Here is a 19,488-nt window from a genome sequence, read left to right as displayed (position 1 = left end):
TCTTATAAAATTGTTTATCTTCTTGTTCTCTGATTTCAAATGTCAATCTACTCATTTCAGCACATTCCATTATTTTCTTAATAACTTCTTCCTGAGTTTGTATTTTCTCATTTTTCCAGTTTTTAGCAAATACAATCCTAGCTGCTGTTAATACATTTACAATCAAGTATTTCAATTCCTTACTGTATATTTCAGGTAAAATTTCCAATAAAAATATCTCTGGTTTCAAGTCTATGTATTTTTTTGTCATTTTTTCCAACCATGTGTGGATTTTAGTCCAATATCTTTTAGCATCTGAACACGTCCACCACATATGGTAATATGAGCCAGGTATCTGATGACATTTCCAATATTTTTCATATTTGTTCTTGAACATTCTTGCTATTCTTGTTGGGGGTAGGTGCCACCTGTAAAACATCTTATACAAATTTTCTTTATATGTTGTTGACATTGTCATTTTATAATTTTGAGACCACAATTTTTGCCATTTCTCTAAATCAATCCTATATCCAAAATTTTCCCCCCAAACAATCATTATTTCTTTAACTTGTTACTTCTTCTAGCTTAATTTCTAGTAAATATCCATACAATTTTTTAATCACCTTTTCATCAGTACCTGTCAAAATCTTATCTAAATCAGTCAATTTATCATAAAAACCTTCTGTTTTGGAATCTTTGTCATATCTAGAGCGTATTTGCACATATGAAAACCAATTCATCTTTATACCTTGTTCCTCTAGTTTTTTCATAGATTTAAGTTCACCCTTTTCATTCAATATTTCACCATATCTAACTGTTTGTTCCTTTTTATATGTTATAGGATAAGAAAATGCTTCAATAGTTGATGGCCAGACTGGAATTTTCAAATAACATTGCCTTTTAGTCTTCTCCCAATTTAACCACAAAGCCTCCTGTACATAATGTCTTCTAAAATACCCCTGTGTTTTAGTTCCCTTGTACCATAAGAAGGCATGCCACCCCAACAACAAATCATGTCCTTCTAATGCTAGCAATCTAGTATTTCTTAATGTTATCCATTCCTTAACCCACATCAAATTTGTAGCTTGGTAGTATAACTCCCAATTAGGCAGGCCAAATCTTCCTCTTATTCTAGCTTCTTGCAAGAGTTTTAGTTTTAGTCTCGCTTTCTTTCCTGCCATATATATTTCAACACAATTTTATTTAAATCTTCAAAGTAATTTTTCCCTAGCCTAATTGGAATTGTTTGAAACAGATATAAAATTCTGGGTAATATGTTCATCTTGATTGTTGATATTCTCTCTATTAATGATAATTGTAAGTTTTCCCATTTTGCCAAATCTAGCGCTACCTGTTGCTTAAGTTTAATATAATTATTCTCTTTTAATGTACTACATCTTGCTGTCAAATATATCCCCAAGTACTTGATTTTATTTGTGACCTGAATTTTCAAAACATCCGCCAATTCTTCCTTTTGTCTTAATAACATATTCTTTGTCAGAATCTTTGTTTTATCTTTATTTTCAAACCAGCTACCTTTCCATATACCTCTATCTTTTCTATCAGTTTTAATGCTTTTTCTAATGGATCTTCTAAGATGAAAACCAAATCATCTGCAAATACTTGCACTTTAAATTCTTCCTTTTTAATTTTCATCCCTTTTATATCTTTTTCTTCTCTAATGTTTCTATTTAGCACTTCCAAAGTTAACACAAACAACATAGGTGACAGTGGGCAGCCTTGTCTTGTTCCTTTTCTTATATCAATAGAGTCCCTCAATCATTACCTTTGCTGTTTGTTTATGATATATAGCTTCTATTGCATGAATTTTTTACCAAAGCCCATCTGCTCCAACTGTAATAACATAAATCGCCAATTCACATTGTCAAAGGCCTTCTGTGCATCTAAAAATATCAAAGCCATTTGTTTTTCAGGATGTGCCTCATAATATTCCAATGTGTCCAAAATTATTTTCATATTATCTTTAATTTGTCTCTTTGGCAGAAATCCATTTTGATCAGGGTGAATAAAATTATTTAAATATTTTTTGAGTCTTTCTGCCAATATTGAAGCGAAAATTTTATAGTCTGAGTTTAATAGGGAAATGGGTCTATAGTTTTTGATTTGTTGTGGGTCGGCATCCTCCTTTGGGACAAGTGTAATATAAACTTCTGACCATGATTTGGGTATCCTCTTCTTTGACATAACTTCATTCATAACTTCTATGAATGGGAGATTCAATGATTCTTGTAATGTCTTATAAAATTCCGCTGGAAGTCCATCTGGACCTGGTGCTTTTCCATTATTTTGCTTCTTAAGTGCTTTAGTTAACTCCATCATCGTTATATTACTTTCTAACATTATTTCAGTCTCTTTAGGTATCTGGGGTAAATTAGCATTCTGTAAGCACTGTTTAACTCATCATCAATAGTCTCTTGTTCGTATAATTTCCCATAATAATTTCGTATGATTTTTTTCTTCTCTTTACTTCCATAGCAAGCTTGGCCTTGATCATCTATTAATTGCGATATTTTCCTTGATTCTCTCTCCTTTCTCAATTTATATGCTAACCATCTACCTGGTTTATTTGCATCTTCAAAATAGTTCTGCTTCGCACCTCTGATTTTCTGTGCTAATTCTTCTTTCTTTTTCCATAAATCCCATTTTATGTTTCATTGTATCCATTTTTAATTTAATGTCCTTTTTCTGTGGCAGTTTCTGTAACTCTTTTTCAAGTCTTTTATACTCATCCTCTAGTGTCTTAGAGGCTTGTCTTTTCATAATATTTCTTGTATAGTCTATTATCAAGCCTCTGGCATATGCCTTCATTGTATCCCATACATTCTGCATTGATGTGTCTTCTTTTTTATTTTCTTTGAAAAAAAAAGGCCAGTTCTTTCTCCATTCTCTCATTCTTTTAATATAGTGTTATTTAACGTCCATCTAGATCTTCTTCTTTGTCCTTTCCATTTAATTGTCATTGGATTATGATCTGCCCAAGTACTTGTTTCACTATCAATTTCTTGAAGATTAGTGATCAATTTTGTTGATATCCATATCATATCTATTCTAGACCATGAGGAATGTCTGTTTGAATAAAAGGTATGTTGTTAGGTCTTAAAGTTTCTTTCTCTGCATGCATCTTAGATTTATTTCATCTATCATTTTAAAAAAGGATCTAGGGAGAGTCTTTCTGCTTTGCTTTGTTTTCTGTGTTGTATAGTCCAGTTTATTATCTACTATTCCATTGAAGTCTCCCATCATACAGATATTAACATAGTCCAATTAAATTATTTTCATATGTAATTTTCTATAAAATTCTTCTTGATTTTCATTTGGAGCATCGATTGCTATCAGGAGTGTTTTCATATTATTGTCCATTATTTCCACCATTAAAAGTCTTCCATCATCATCATCCGTATGGATCAATTTCACTGGAATAACATCTTTGATGTATAAAACCACTCCTCTTTTCTTGCATTGTGTCAAAGAAGTAAATATTTTCCCTACCTTGGGCTGTATCAATAGTTGTTCATGCTGCTTTTTAATATGTACTTCTTGTAGGCAGATTATATAAAATTTTAATTTCACTAATTTATGGAAAGTTTTCCTTCTTTTAACAGCTGAATTAAGTCCATTTATATTAATTGTAATCAGTTTTTTCTTTTCCATGATTATACTTTGTAGGTAGGTTTTGCAGCCCTCGTAGATCTTGGTTCACGTTGTTTTCTAACTTCCACCTTTCCGCCTACAGCACCTTCTTTTTCAATCGCTGCTTGGCAGTCCTCTTGGAATTGAAATTGTGACATTTCCTTTTCTGTCTCTTCCTCCTTCTCTCCAAAATATTCTGTATAAAATAATTCTGCCTTCTCAATTGAATCAATTCTATGTCTTTGTTCCTGCCATATAAACATTAAGCCTTCTGGTAACAGCCATCTATAATTCACCTCTTTTTTGAGTAGTATTTTAGTCAGAAATTGAGACTCTCTTCTCTCACTCTTCTAGGTACTTGTTTCAGAACTACAATCTCCTTATCTTTGTATTTCAGTGTTTTCTCTCGCCACCTGTAGTATTTACGTTTTAATAGCTTTCTTTGTAAATCATATGAACTTCTCTTGGCAAGCTATTTCTCATTGCATATCTTGTGAAAACTCAAAAAACCTCATCTATTCCATCCATCATCTTCTCTTTTGTTATTTCCAAAGCTTCGGCCAAAATTTCTATCATGATCTCTGCCAGATTTTGTCCCTTTTCTTCCTTTATGTTTTGGAACCTGAGATAAAATTCTGATCTGTCTATCTCCCATCCGAGCATCCCACACTTACCTTGTTCAACCATGCTTAGTCTGTCATCAATATCTCCAATCTTCTTATCTCTTTGTCATCTTCAATTTTTCAGAATCTCTCATCATACTTCATCATTTGTTGAATGTTCTCCACCTTTTCATCAGTTTTTCCTGTTCTTTGGTCAATGTTCTCTGTTCTCTTTTCAATATTCTCTGTTCTTGTTTGTATGTTTTGAATTCCTTGCATAATCATCTGCAGCGTCACCTTTTCCTATTCTTTTTCTTGTTGTAACATCGTCTGTATTGAGCATTGTCCTCCAGAAGGTGAAGAGGAAGAAGTAGGAATTGAGGAAGCCGCCACTCTTAGTTTCTTACTCATTTCAAACAATTCAAAATCTTCAGGTTCTTCTAGATCTTAATCCACTCGTGTAATGACCAATTGTAATTCCAAGTAAAAATAGTGGAGGAAAAGGGAAAGCAAAATAAAAGTTTCTTCAGGTTCTTGTACACCTTAGTGCAATCAATTGATTAAATAGTGAGAAAAACCCCAAAAAAGAAGAAAAAAACCATAAAAAGAAAAAGGAAAAATTGTCAAGTATTGTGGGTGGCAAAAAAAAAATAAAGTTCTTCAGGTTCTTCAACACCTTAATCCAATTAAAAAGTCTCAGGTATAAAAAAGAGAGAGAAAAAAGAGTCACAGAAAAAACCAATATAAAAAATAAGTAAAAAGATGGGAAGGGTGAGGAAAAAAAGAGAAAAAAAAACTACTCCCTTGAAAAGAAAAAGAAAAATTGATACTAATAATAGTACCAAAAAACAGGTAGATGGAAAAAAAATTTCCTTTAAAATAAAATATAAAAATAAAAAATAGACTCAAAAACAAAAAAGAACAAAAACAAACTCCAGAAGGCCAAAGATCCAGGTGACTATCAAAATTAGTAAGCTAATAAGGGGGGCGGGGTGTTGAAGTAGAGAATAGCCCAATGTAAAAAAGTTAAAAAAAAAAGAACACACTGCACCTATTTAAACATCCAAAGTTTTTGTTAAGTTCCAAACAATTTTATAACTTTCTTCTCTAGAGTCTTATAATCTTCAACACCAGATTCCAGCCACTGATAGAAACCTGGAGGAGCACCTGCAATAATACTCTCCCGTACTCTTCCCTCTATCTAATCAAACAGGCTCAAAGTCCTTGAAAAGAAGCCTCAGTTCTTTCTCAGCTTTGTCTGGTCTTCAATAGTAAAAAAAAGAAAAAGAAAACAACATTTCCAAGCCTCTAGATAGCAGTGTTACAAATTTTCCTCTACTTTCACTTTCCCCCTCCTTTTTCAAACAAAATGTGTTTTAAGTAATAAAAAATTAATTAAAAAGAAAATAAAAACTTAAAAAAGAAAACTAAAAGGGAATCTCTAGCCTAGAATATTATAAAGGCAAAAAATAAAAAATAAGGTAGAAGAAAACCAGTCCAGTTTCAAAGTAAAAAAATCATACATTAAGAGTCCAGCAGTAAAAAAAGAAATACTAATTTTGACTTCCTGTTTAAGATAGCCGCTTAATCACTTCTGTCTTAAATTTTATAAATTCTTACTTTTCCTTAGGGTGTTCTCTCAGATTATGAAATAAAAGAAAAACTCTCACCAAACCGGCACACTTTCTCTTTCCATTCTCTTCCGTTTTGGAGCTATCCCAACTTCAGCTTTAATGGCTGCCTCTTTGCCGCTGGCAAAAGGAGCTTCTCCTGGATCTACCAGGGACTTTGCGATGTCCCTGGGATCGACAGGATGCACTCTTTACATTCACCATCTCTTTGGGGTGGTTTAGGTCCATTTGAACAGTCCAGCAACGGTGGTGATCTCAGATCTTCAAGATCGCACGCCGTACCGTCACGACGCCAGCTCCGCCTTCCCTATCTTATAACTTTTATCCCATATTCCATCTCTTATCTATAAATAAATCCATAAAACTTCCATCTATTCAACCCTAATGTCAGCAGGTCTGTAAAGAGTTGCCTGAGATGTCATATTTTGTTTTAATCTTGATCAAATCAATCAACTTTATATATCTTACTTTCACTTCTAACAGTCTTAATCTTTAATTCACTCAAATATTGTAGGATTCAATTTCTCTTCATTTCCTTTTTGTCCCATCAGATAGAATTTTTCAAGACTTTAACAAGCCTTTTTTGTAAATCCAGTAGGAAAAAAATTATCAAGGTTTGTCTTGGCTTGTCATTTGCTTTTAGTACTTACGCTTATATACCACTTCACAGTGCTTTACAGCCCTCTAAGTGGTTTACAGAGTCAACATATTGCCCCCAACAATCTGGGTCCTCATTTTAGCAACCTCAGAAGGATGGAAGGCTGAGTCAACCTTGAGTTGGTGAGACTCGAACTGCTTTAAAATTTAAATTCTCAACCAATTTCTTTTGTAGATTCAGTGAAACATCCTCTTCTAAACCATTCTCTTAGCCAGTGAGTTGTAAATACCATCTCTGCTAAAATTTGTTTTATATCTGTCATTTTTTCAGTAAAAGTTTTGGGTATAGTCTATCAATAGATGCAAATATCTTTACTGACATATTTGATATTGTGGCTACTATTTTCTATTTTTAATTTTCTTCAGTATTTTCACTGTTAGAATTTTTACTTTACAGGTTAGCAAATCTGTACTTAAAAACTTTAGTCTCTTTGAGTGTCCAATTTTTAAAATGAAATTGCTTATGTTTATTTTGTCTTGTGGAAAGCAAAACAGAATCTGTTTTCCAGAAAAAGCTGTTTATTTTTTATAATTCATTCCAAAAACCTATTGTAAAAGTTTCAATATTCCAATTTTATTTGGACCTTTAATCTGTTTACAATTTTCTAAGATCAAAATTGTATTTAGTATTTTGTTGTTTATTTCAGATTCTTTAAATTCTTAACCTTATGATTAAAGTGTTCTTCACTCAGAATTGAAGGTACTCGAGTGTTTTCAAGCTTGTCAGTCCAATAATCTCCAGTAGTCTACAAGTAATTAATGAGCAATTTCTGAAACTTAGAAAGTAAGGTTTTGTGAACTTAATATTTTTTAGAAGTCTCTGCTGCGATTGTGAGGCTAATCCACAGCCTCCCAGTCCTCAAACCTGCAGCAAATTGCTGTTCTGTGGTGTCCTTGCAAAAAATAACCATCCAGACTAGTGTAATTTTAGGCTTTGATAGCTTAGCTCCTGATTCAGTTTCAATTGCAGTCAGTTGGGTGGTGGTGGTGGGGAGAACATTGCTGTCCTCTTCGCTAAAGACAGCGGCCAGGTCTTTGTATTCTTTGGGCAGCATCTCAGTGGCAGTTGCTGCTATCTCCAGTGGCTTGGGGCCAGTCAGTGGTTGGCAGCTTTCCAGAGGGATTGGCGGCAAGGGGCCAAAGGCTATTCTAATTTTTCTGTAGCCATTTTCCCATTTGAACATTTGGGCCCACCTGTCCAGCCAGGCTAGCCCCAATATCACAGACTCTGTCATTTTTTGGGCTACCATGAATCGTATGTTGGTGTTGCCCCATCTCCATCCTAACAGACTCAGTGACTAGGGTAGCAGGGGTTCCGCCTATCAGTGTCCCATCTACTTGCTCAAAGCAGATTGGCCGGACCAGGGAATTTGTCTTTATTCCTAACTGCTCAACAATGGAGAACCCGATTAGGCACCTGATGCAGCCTGTGTCTATTACTGCTTCTACTTCCCCCTGCACCCCAGTCTCTGGTACTACTAGTCTGACTTAACAGTGAAAGGGCTTCACTCAGCATTGGGTCGTTGTCCCTGCTAGCAGACCTGGAGTGGGCTTCTTTGACTGGAGGCTCCCTGTCTTCCTTTGTGGGAGGGGGAACCTCTATGGCTTGTCGGGAAAATCTGCTCGTGTCTGGTGGCTTCCTTGGGGTTCTCCTTCCTCTGGTTGCTGTGGGAGGTTGAGGTTGAGGGACAGGTGCAGGAGCTAAGCACTTGGACGCTCGGTGCCCTGGTTGGCCTCATCTGTAACATTTAATTGTGCTAGGTTGCTGTGCTGGTGGTGGTTTCACCGGGGCTCACCAACCCAGGGGGCTTCTTGCCTGCTTCTTTTGTGCGGGTTTGTGGTGAGGAGTGATTTCTCAATCTATTGCCATGGCCATAGTGTACCAGTCCTGTAGTTGGCTTGGTACTTCTCAGATGCCATGTGCTTTTCTGATCTCTGGGTCTATGGCCTCCTGGAAATAATGGATAAGAATGGATTCAGGCCAGTGTCTGAGGTTCCCAGCTACCCTTCTGAACTCCCAGACAAACTCCTTAGGGAAGCAATTCCCCTGTTTCATAGTTTTAATCAGGACTTCATTCTCATTCCTGTGGTCTGTATCTTCAAATCTAGCCGGAGCAGCTGGACCAATTCATTGGCATTGTGTAGCTCAGTAGCTCCTTCATCATGTAGTTGGGCTATCCATTCAGCCGCTTTGCCCTCGTTCATCCCGTCACCAATAGCTGAGATCAAGTCATGGTCAGATTGGTACTGGTCCCCATGCTTGTCGATGTATGCCCAAATTTGGTTGAGGAAGTATGCCAACTTCCCTGGGGTTCCATCAAAGATGGCTCTAAATCTTGGTGGTGGTACCACAGCTGGAGGGGATGGCTGCACTGCAGAGGTGCAGCCGGAACAGCTGGTGGTGGGTCAGGGACTGGCTGTTGCACTGGAACTGGCTGTGGAGCCGGAGCTGGCTGCAGGGCTAGAGCTGGTGGTACGGTTGGTGCTGGCATCCACTGGTACTGAACCTAATGCTGGCCAACCCAGCCTATTCCGCCAGCCCAGCCAGGCGGAATACATTCTGCTGGCAGTAGCATTAGAGCCAGTTGGCGAGGGGTGGCTGGCTGGCCATTGCAGACTTCTGAGCCCTGGCTGCAGCTGCTGCCCATTTCTGGCAGGTTGGGCCGGCTGTAAAAGGCATGTTCTTCTGTCATCTCTGGCTGAATAGAAAGATACCATTGGTGCATTATAGCCACTTGCTGACCCTGGGTCCAGGAGGGTGAATGTAGGTTGAGTCAGAATCCACCTCGGCTGACCAACCTGGGCTTGCAGGGCATAGTTGCTCACCTCGAGATGTTCAAACTGTTCCAGGAGACTTGTCAGCTACTGGCTCTGTGAGGGAGGTAACAGGCACCAATCCCGGGAGTTGTTAGTCTCCAAAGGTCTTGGCTCTCTCCACTCAGGACCTTGAGTTTTCTTCATTGGACTGGTCCCTGGTCGGTACTCAGGTGGCCTAATCTCAGTTCCACTCCGGAGTTGGGTCAGCCTGACTGAGCTGCTAGGACTCTGGCTCCTTGGGCTGAGTGCCTTGCTGCCATTTCACTTCGGCAGCTTCAATTGCTCGTGCCATGTCTTCAGAGGGAGAGTAGAGGGTCTTGACGAAAGACTTTGTGTCAGTCCCCACGGCTCCCTCTTCGACTGTCGCGTTCTCCTCCATCTTCCCTAAGTCTTCCCGGCCCCAGTAGGCAGGTCGGCGTTTGGGGCTCAGAATCCCGGACAGCCCCTGGGTTCCAGGGAGCTGGTTGAAGTTTTAGAGATTCGGGTTGACATCAGCATTCCAAGTAACAACCTCCAAAGAATATTATTTTCCAAAAGATCCACTTTGTTAGAGATGTCATATTGGTATATCTGAGGAAAACCTGTCATGCCCCTGGTGGAGACTGACTCTGAGGAAGAGGAGGAACAGTCAACAGGGAGTGGGAGTGTGGCTCCAGAGGTGGTGGAGGAGGCTAGGGAAGGGCAGAGGCTGGCTGAGCAATCAGAGGAGGATCCAGACCCATCCCCTATCCATCCTAGGTCATGTAGGGAGGAGAGGATCAGGGAAAAGCGAGGTCTACTCAGGAGGAGATTACCATGATCTTCCTCGTGGCTTGCAGCTGGGAGCTATGTATATAAGTTTGTAACTGCATAGTCAGAATTGCTGGAGTCAAAGTTTAGTTTTTTCTTTGAAAGAGGTTTATCTTTGCTGGCGTTCTTCCCATGAACTCTCCTCGGTTATCTTCCTGGAATGTATGATTAATTATCTTGGCTTGCTTCGGAACTCTCGTCAATGCGGTTTGTTTTTGGTTTTCTTTTTGCCTCATTATTTAGTTTTGTGACTTTAAACTGTGCCTAATAAAACAGTGAAGTTAAGTTGAAGGCATTATCGGACTTTAATGTATGTTTTGGGTTTGGGGTTATTTTGAGAGACTACGGGTCATCACAAAACCCAAATCTCAGATTTCCAGGTTTTCCTTAGCCCAAAGAGAATCCAAAATCCAACCCCTGCACCCAATAGTTTATCACATGGTCCAATCATTACTTTGTTCCAACTGGAGATAACCCTCAGTCATTCACCTTCAGGTGCAGGGTAACATGACCTGATGATGTGGCTAATCTTCCACCGCTCCTTGAAATCCTCCCTCCCAAATTCCCAAGCACTGAATGTGGCAGCCCAGAAGTCTCAAAGAAAAAATGGCTTCCAAGCTGACAAGTGTTTTTACAAGAAATGTCAATTTTACATTCAATTTGTAAACTATTGGAAAGCCATGGGGATCCTACAACAGTTGTATGTGTGAAAAATGGTCATCACTTTTTTCAGTGCCATTGTAACTTTGAACAGTTACTGAATGAATTATTGTAAGTCAAGGACTACCTGTAGTACCATTCTAGCCCATATTTATCTTCTGCAAATATCACAAGAGATCTTGCCATATGCCTTATTAGGAACAAAATACATTTTAAAGAAGGGTCTAGACCAGGGTGTCCAAACTTTCTGCAAGGAGGGCCAGATTTGGTGCGGTGAAAATGTGTGGGGGCCGGCCATTTAGCCTGACATTCTTTGAACCATTAACATTAAATGCAAATGAAAGCTTATGAAAGATTAAACAAACAACTACGGTATTGTGAAGGGTGATACTGAGATCTCGACTGCATTATATAGGCCAGGTTTGGCTCAAAAACAGTGGTTTTGATGCACAAGATGTCACGCAGGTGAAAGTCACTTAGTCTTGTCCTCACACGGTTCTTGTTAATGTTCATAACCGAGAATGTCTTCTTGCACAAGTATGTCGAACCAAACAAGCTCAGCATTTTCTTAGCAAATGTTCGAAAATCTTGGAACCTGTCTTTATTCAGCTGGCGGTAAAAGTTGACAAGAGGGAGCTGTTGGTGTCGACTGCAACGCTTGGCGTCACACTGCAGCTCAATGAGCTCCAGCTGCAGGTGGTCTGGAGTGTCATCAGGGTCCACAGAGAAAGGAGAGATCATCATTCTGCCTATGATTTCAAAATATAGATGAACATAAAGAAAAGAACCTTCCAAATCTTATGGCAGAGCTGTTAGACAATGCACTACAGAGGAATGTGCAAGAAATGAGCAATGATATAGACGAGGTGTACTGAATTTATACCAACTACGTGCGGAGGCATAAGCTGCTGAGAGAGGTACACGTAAGATTCGCAAGAAAGACCATCAGAGACGAAATCTACGGGAGAACAAGAGAAGAACCATTAATGTATAAAGAAAGAAATTGTGATGCTAAAACAAGTCCCTAGGAGGGTAAGAGAACAAAGACGGAACCACAACTTTTTATCATCGCAGTTAATTAAAAACAAAATAATGTTTAGATGACTTATCCCCGAAGGCATGCTGATCTCCTGGCAGGAGAAGAAAATCTGTACAGATTCACTGGACAAAACACAAGAATTTCTTGAACACTACATGGCACCAGATGAAGAACATGATAGTAGAGAAGAGCAGAAGTCAGGAGGAACTATCAGTGGAAGAAAAAGGATCGGACCAAGAAGTAAGAGAACGACAGGAAATCGAATATCAAGAAATAGAGAGGATAAAGACATGGTCACAAAGAGAGATAAGAACAAGGAGAGGAAAGAGAACTCAGTATAAACAATAACATGCTAGAAGAAGTCACACTTCTATCACTATCATAAATGGACTAAATGCTCCGATAAAAAGAAAACAAGTATTGACTAAGCTCCGGAAACAGAATGCTGATATTACTTGTCTGCAAGAAGTTCACATTGAGAAGAAGTATGGCAACATTTTAGAATCACCTAAATTGGGAAAATTGCACCTTGCATTGGCACAGAAAAAGAAAAGTGGGATAGCGATGTATATAAAGCAATGGTTAAACCTGATTCAAATATTTGCAGATGAGGAAGGAAGAACCCTAATGGTAGAAGTACAAATAAATCAAAAGAAAGTATTGTTAATAGTAATATATGCCCCGAACATTAACCAAAAAGAATACCACAGTAAGTTGCATTGAAAAATAGTAGAATTAAAACAGGAAAATATATGCATTATAGGGGACTTTAATGCAAGCAGTAGATATACGAAAAGATTATACAATGAAGAAAAAAATAGGAAGGAGAGGAAAACACTGCCAAATACATTTCATAAATTGACACAAGAATTAAATCTTAAAGATATGTGGAGAGAACTTAACAAAGACAATATACCTTTTTTTCAAACCCACATAGTTCTTGGTCTAGGACTGACATGGTGTGGCTGGATACAGAAGTAGCAAAAGATCTAGAGAAAATAGAGATACTACCAAACATATGGGCAGACCACAACCCACTGACAGTGAAATGGAAAGGGAGAAGAAAGAGAGGAAGATGGACTTTAAATCAGAAACTCCTTAGGGACAAAAGCTACCTACAAATGTTAGAAAAAGAATTAAAACTATTCTTTAAAGACAATGTAACTGACCAAACAACATTGAAAAATCTATGGGACGAAAACTTCCGGTTTGTCGGCTTCGCAAGCGGCAGGGATTTGCGATCCTGCACGATCCCTGCCGCGCTAGCCGTTTTGGTGCCTCCGATCCATAGATCTGGAGGCTAAGGTTGCTACGAAGAAGCAGCCGAAGATAAGGAGGAGCTGGTGAGGGGTTTGGGGGTGTTGCAGACCCCCTTCCCAGCTGGCAAAACCCCCCTTTCCCAAGACGGTCGAGCGGCGGTCTGTAATGGCCGCCTCAAAGAAGCCGGCAGCTGGGTAAGACTGAGCAGGAGGAAGAGAGGAGAAAGTGGTAAAGAGAAAGTTTTTGTGGCTGACCCAGGACTTTAAGAGGCGTTTAATCCTGAGAACGATGGTTTTTTGAAAAATACTTTGTTTCCAGAGGAGGATCTCAAGCGGCAAAACTGAGTGCTGAAAGGAAAGTTTACTCTCCTTCCTTATGGAATCAACAAATGGCCATTGAGAAACCGGTTGTTGTTTTTTATAAAAGGTAAAGACTTGGCTTCTTGTTATAAGTGGGAAGGAAGAGGACAAAATATATATATTAAGATTTTGTTGGAGGAGATGCCTTGAAGATCTTGAGACCAGAAATTAATTGTAACAAGGTTTTAAAATACAGATTGGAGGTTTTTTCCTTTCCCTTTGATACCTTACCAGGAAGAGAAAGTGAGAAATTTGTGTTTTGTTTGGACTGATTGACTCTCTCTGGAATTTTGGGGAATTGCTCTAACTTTTGAAACACTTTGGATGCTTTAAGAAGAAGAATAAAGAATGGCTTTATCTGCTGATGAACTTAGAGAATATGAAGAAAGAAAGGACGCTGTGAAAAAAGCCTTTCTCTTTCTAGAAATGGTGCTTGTTAATTATCAAACACAACAACAGATGGAAGAAGGAGAAGAAGAAGACACCATCTTCAATGAATTTAAAAATTTAGTTAAGAGAGAAAGGAGAAAGAAAGGAAGGAAAATGAAGGACTTAAGATCTAAAAAAATACTTAAGAAAGGAAAAAATAAGATGCAAAACCAATTCAATGTTAATGTTACTGAGCAAAAGGAGAAGAATACAACAGAGAGGGGAAGCTGGAGGTAAAAAGGTTAGGTGGGATAAGAAAGGGAGGGAAAAGCCACAAAGGTATAAAACAAGATGGGAAAAAAGGAAATTTTTTTAGGGATAAAGGGTAATGTATAATTTCTTTAAAAAAGAAGATTCTGCAAGGTACATAAGATGGTGTGGTAGTGTTTGTATTAGAAATAGAAAATTAGAATGTTATAAGAATTTGAAATGTTTAGTAATGATAGATTTTAAAATTCAATAAAAGATTAAAAGGAATGTTTAAAATATTGAGTTTAATTGAAAAGACTAATTTACTGTTGTTTTGATCTTATTATAAACTCATTACTGTAGCATTTGTTTCTTGAAATAGACAATTGGAAGGCTATAAGATTTAAAATTTAGATTTATTATTTAATTATATTAATTATTGTGGACTTACTATTTTTTTTTCTTTAGAGACTAGTAGGTTGAATGTACTAAGCAGAATCAGATTGGGTATTAGGTGTTATTTTAAATATTAATTTAGGGGGAGGATAGAAAGGCATCATACCTTGATCAGGGATTTCAGGGAAAAAAATTTTTTCTTTACTTGCTGTAGGGAATGAGATAAATGGATAATTTGGAAACAATGGACAAAAAATATAAATATAATGAATTAAATTAAAATGAATTAAATAAAATAGAAATAAGAAGAGTGAAAAGTGGGGAGAAGTTATATGGAAGTTATAGAATGGTAAATAAGATAGGTAATGGCATATAAGATGAGCACGAATTTAATTGAAGTCCATACAAAGAGAGGTAATCTGGGGCCAAACTACTTTCTTAAAAGAAGTTTTATATTTTTGTGTTTTGTGTGTCTATGTTTTCTTTGAGAATTAATAAAACCTCGGAGGAATGTTGGATGAGAATAATGTAACAAGACAGAGAGGAATGAAGATGATGGTTATAAATATAGAAAATTAATAATAATTAATGAAATTGAATAAGAGAAGAGAAATAATGAGAAATTTGTTGAGAGATATCTATATGGTTATATTGAAATGGTGAAAAATAGAATTATGTTGTATAAAATAGTATTTTATCTGACTTGTAAAATTAACAATGGAGAGGTTTGTGTACTTAATGGATAATGATGGTTTGTTTGTCTTTAAAATTAATAAAATTTGTTTCAAAAAAAAAAAAATCTATGGGACACAACCAAAGCATACATTTGAGGTCTAACAATTGCATATGGAGCAAAAAAGAACAAAGAAAAGAAAAAACAACAGATAGAATTAGAAGAGAAACTTGAGGAATTGGAACACAGAATGCAAAAAGAACCACAGAATGAAGAAATTAAAAGAGAGAGAGGTGACCAAACATAAAATAAATTTAACCTTACAAGATGAAATGTCACAAAACCTCAGGATGGTAAAGCAAAATTACTTTGAGTATGCTAATAAACTGGTGAGATGGTTGGATCATAAACTGAAAAAAGACAAGGAGAGAAAAACAATACAAACCCTACAGGATGAAAATGAAATTCCACACCATCGGGCAGAAGAAAAACAATCTATTGCCCAGAAATATTTTGCAGTACTGTAAACTCAGGATGAGATACCAGAAGAGAAGATCAAACAATACTTGAACGAGAAAAAATTACCTACAATCCCAGATCTCACAAAGGAAATGTTAAATGCTGAAATCACAATGACTGAAATGAAAGAGGCAATTAGTAAACAAAAATGTAATAAATCACCGGGACCAGATGGGATCCCTGCAGAATTATATAAGGAAATTCAAACACCATTGGAACAGCTAATGTTGGATCTGTACAATGAAACATTAGAACAAGCAAAACTCCCAAATTCATGGACAGAAGCCTATATTACCCTCATTTTAAAAGATAATACCAATGACAGCAGATACAAAACTACAGACCGATTTCATTTTACTTAATGTGGATTACAAAATATTCGTTACAATAATTGCAGAGAGGGTTAAGAAAATTTTGCATGAATATATCCACCCTGACCAAAATGGATTAGTACCACAGAGACATTTAAGAAATAACACCAGACTGATAATGAATGTATTAGAATATTATGAGGCACACCCAGTTAAGCAATTGGCGTTAATGTTTATGGATGCACAAAAAGCCTGCGATAATTTGAACTGATTTTTTAAATTAATCAATTACATCTAATGAACTTTGGAGAATTTTTTTTAGATATCATCAAATCCATATATACCACCAAACAGCGAAGATAATTTTGAACAGCAAACTAACGGAGAAATTTAATATATCAAAAGGAGTAAGACAGTGGTGCCCGCTATCGCCACTGCTATTTATCATACTATTAACACTACTATTAATCTACTATCGTACTATTAATACAGATTAGAAATGACCAAGAAATAAAAGGTCTGAGAATTAGAACAGAAGAATATAAAACGCAAGTATTTGCCGATGACATGGCATTCATCATAGAAAACCCTCTGGAAACAGGACAGATATTGTTACAGAAAATTGAAGAATTTGGCAGAGTGGCGGGACTAAAAATAAATAAAGAAAAAACAAAGATATTAACAAAGAATATGATGGTGAAACTGAAGGAGGAATTGGAGAAGAAATTGGGGATTCAAACAACAAAAAAATTGAAATATCTTGGGGTGTGGTTGACAGCTAAATGTACATCGATAAAAATAGATAATTATGAGAAATTACTAACACAAATACAAAACGATTTGGAAAATTGGGGGAAACTTCAGATATCATTGATAGGGAGAATTGCTACTATTTAAGATGAATATACTACCTAAGGTGTTATTCCTTTTTCAAACAATTCCACTAAAATTAGGCAAAACCTTCTTTGAAGAATTAAATAAAACAATTAAAAAATTTATTTGGCAAGGGAAAAAGGCCTGGATAAAACTAAAGCTCCTGCAGGATAGTAAAGACAAGGGTGGGTTCGGACTTCCAGATAACTCTATTATCAGGCTGCAATAACAACATGGCTTAAAGATTGGGTAAATCTAAAGAATAAAAGAGTGTTACTATTAGAAGGACACGGCCTGCAGATTAGCTGGCGCACGTTCATGTGGGAAGGGAAAAATAAATCTCATTCGTGCTTTCAAAGACATCAAATTAGAGATACATCACTAGGGGTTTGGGAAAAACTAAAATGAAACCATTATACAAAGATCTAAATCTGGATGTCAACCATGGAAGCTATGGTATACCCAAATGTTTTAGATCTGAATAAGACAGTGAGCTATAAAGAGCTATTAGATGAACAAGGGAAATTAAAATCTAAACAGGAGCTTGTGTCACAAGGAATACAAGTAGATTGGTGGCCATACTTACAGATACAAACTAGATATAAGAAAGACATAAAACAGTATGGGATATATTTCGACTAACAAGAATTGGATAAAATTTTACAGGGGCCAGAGAGAAAAATGATTACCAAATGTACAAGTATTTGTTAAGATATAAATTAGAAGAAGAAACTGTGAAGGAAACAATGATAACCTGGGCCAAAAACTTTGGATATAGTATTAATTTGGAAGATTGGGAAAACCTGTGGAAAATAAATTATAAATTAACTCTATCAGCAACTTATAAGGAGAAGTTATATAAAATGTTTTATTACTGGCACTTACTGCCAGCGAGACTTGCAAAAATGTTTCCCAATAATTCAGCAAGCTATTGGAAATGTGGCTATGAGCAGGGAATCTACTATCATATGTGGTGGACCTGTTCAAAAACAAAAAAAATATTGGTGGAAATTAGAAATTGGCTAGAAGAAGTTACAAAAATTAAAATTGAATGGAAACCAGATATGTTTTTATTAGGAATTTTAAAACAAAGCATTAGTAAAAAAAATATTATATATTATATTCCATATATTAACAGTAGCAAGGCTTTCCTTTGCCCAAAATTGGAAATGCGAAAATACTCCCCCTGACTTCAAGATTATAAAGAAAACTTTGGAATGTGCAGAAATGGACAGGTTGTCAATGGAACTTAAGAACAAAGAGGAGTCAGAGTACTATGAGATCTGGAATTTTTGGTACAGTTGGTTGGAAGGTAGATATGAAAGGAACAAGTCAAATAAAAAGGTATGACGGAAATTAGTAATACATGCAACTATGTAATATATAATTAGATGAAACTTTGCATTATATATTAATGTAATAAGTGTGAATGATTATATAATTTGAGAGATGTCAGATTGAGTGAACACTGTCTTGCTTACGTTGTGATAAGCGGAATGTTTGATTTTACTGTATTTATTATATTTGTATTTGTATAAATTTGTTTAATGAAGTATTTTTATAACAAACAAAAAAAAGAGAAAGGAGAGGAAAAAAGTGTGATCTTTTCAATAGCTGCAAAATCCCGAAAGCACTGTTGAAACTCCTCAGCCAGAGATGAGATGTCTGCTTCATACCTCCTTATTTGTACACTCATATTGTTCTGTGGAAAACTGGTCATTATTTCCTGCAGTGATGGGAAATGTGTGGTATTGGGCTGCATTTGTGACAGGTGCCTTTGGAAAAGTAGCAGCTTTGATATGTGAATACAGTTTGCTTACCACTGCATTTTGCCCCTGAAGGCTTGTGTTCAGCAGAACACAAGCCTTGTTATGTCAACTAAAAATCCAAAATCAGCCAGCCAAACAGGATCAGATATCTCTGGCATTGGTTATCCCTTTTTTGCCAAGAATTGCCCGATTTTCCCCCCTGAGGGAGTAGAAGTGCTGCAGTTTAGACCCCCGGCTGAGCCATCTTACCTCGTTGTGATACACAACATCTCCGTATTCAGCCTGTATTCAACTTTTGAAACTGGCGTGGCACAGGGCTTTGGAGTGAATATAATTAATAGCCTTCATCACTGGTTTCATAACATGATCATATTTCAGATGTTTGGCACAGAGAACTTGTTGATACAGTGGAGTTTTACAGCTTTGCCTCCTTCTTCGCTTCAGGTCATTCATTCTATTCTATCCATACTATTTCTTTCCCTGTTGGAATATTGGGAGTCTGCTTGTTTTGTTTTGTTTTGTTTTGTTTTGTTTGGCACCTCACCAATTCTCCTGGAGTTTTCAAAGATTGTAGTCGGTAATTGTAAGATCACCAATTACTTCAGAATATTTTTATTTTATTATCTGGCAAGAGGAAAAGGAAGGAACGAAGTCAGGAATGTATTTGTGGTGACATCTGGAAAGTCTTCTGAGCTTTTAGAACAGGGATGGGCAAACTTTTTGGCTCAGGGGCCGCATTGACTTTTAAAATTTGACAGACGGGCCGGGTCAGCACAAGATTTTTTGGGAATCGCCCCCCTTCCCCCCTTCTCCTCCCCTCCCCTCGGAGGCTCCCCTCCCCTCGGAGGCCCTCTGAGTCAGGAGTTGCTACCGCCGGCGCGACTC

The 19,488-nt window shown here is 36.9% G+C and overlaps 1 protein-coding gene and 1 pseudogene across 3 annotated transcripts in view; one reads left to right on the top strand and one right to left on the bottom strand.

The window, feature by feature from the left end:
• KAT14 (lysine acetyltransferase 14) overlaps window positions 1–19,488 on the top strand; it is a 139,788-nt gene that overhangs the window by 28,687 nt on the left and 91,613 nt on the right. The window lies entirely within an intron of this gene.
• On the bottom strand, window positions 7,911–8,731 carry LOC148131359 (uncharacterized; annotated as a pseudogene).

This window comes from Notechis scutatus, chromosome 3, assembly GCF_049901735.1.
Source record: "Notechis scutatus isolate UNSWTSFEM ecotype Mainland chromosome 3, rNotScu1.2, whole genome shotgun sequence".
NCBI lineage: Eukaryota > Metazoa > Chordata > Lepidosauria > Squamata > Elapidae > Notechis > Notechis scutatus.
Note: the sequence above shows the minus strand (reverse complement) of the source record. Positions and strands in the feature narration are given on the sequence as shown.